This window comes from Apis dorsata, unplaced genomic scaffold (genome assembly GCF_000469605.1).
Source record: "Apis dorsata unplaced genomic scaffold, Apis dorsata 1.3 scaffold_58, whole genome shotgun sequence".
Lineage (NCBI taxonomy): Eukaryota > Metazoa > Arthropoda > Insecta > Hymenoptera > Apidae > Apis > Apis dorsata.
In genome coordinates, this window is record NW_006263358.1 from 1,138,278 (window position 1) to 1,138,479 (window position 202).

A 202-nucleotide genomic window follows, 5' to 3' on the forward strand; every position below is an offset into this window, starting at 1 on the left:
GTGGAAGATGCCAGCAATGCGAACTATCCTGGCGGAGAGCAGTAGAGAGCCCCGTTAATGGACTACCCCTATCCGCTCATACGTCCACTCCACCACGTTTGTCCGGTGGATGCACGCACACACAACGATCGAGAGATCACCGTGAGGCGGTGGGTGGATCCATAAACAACTCGTTAGCCGAGCCTTCAATCTCGCCCCGCCG

At 57.4% G+C, this 202-nt stretch overlaps 1 protein-coding gene across 1 annotated transcript in view; it reads right to left on the reverse strand.

The window, feature by feature from the left end:
* The window catches only part of LOC102679144 (zinc finger protein 205-like), a 20,914-nt gene that overhangs the window by 2,429 nt on the left and 18,283 nt on the right, over positions 1-202 (reverse strand). The gene's annotated exons all lie outside the window — the stretch shown is intronic.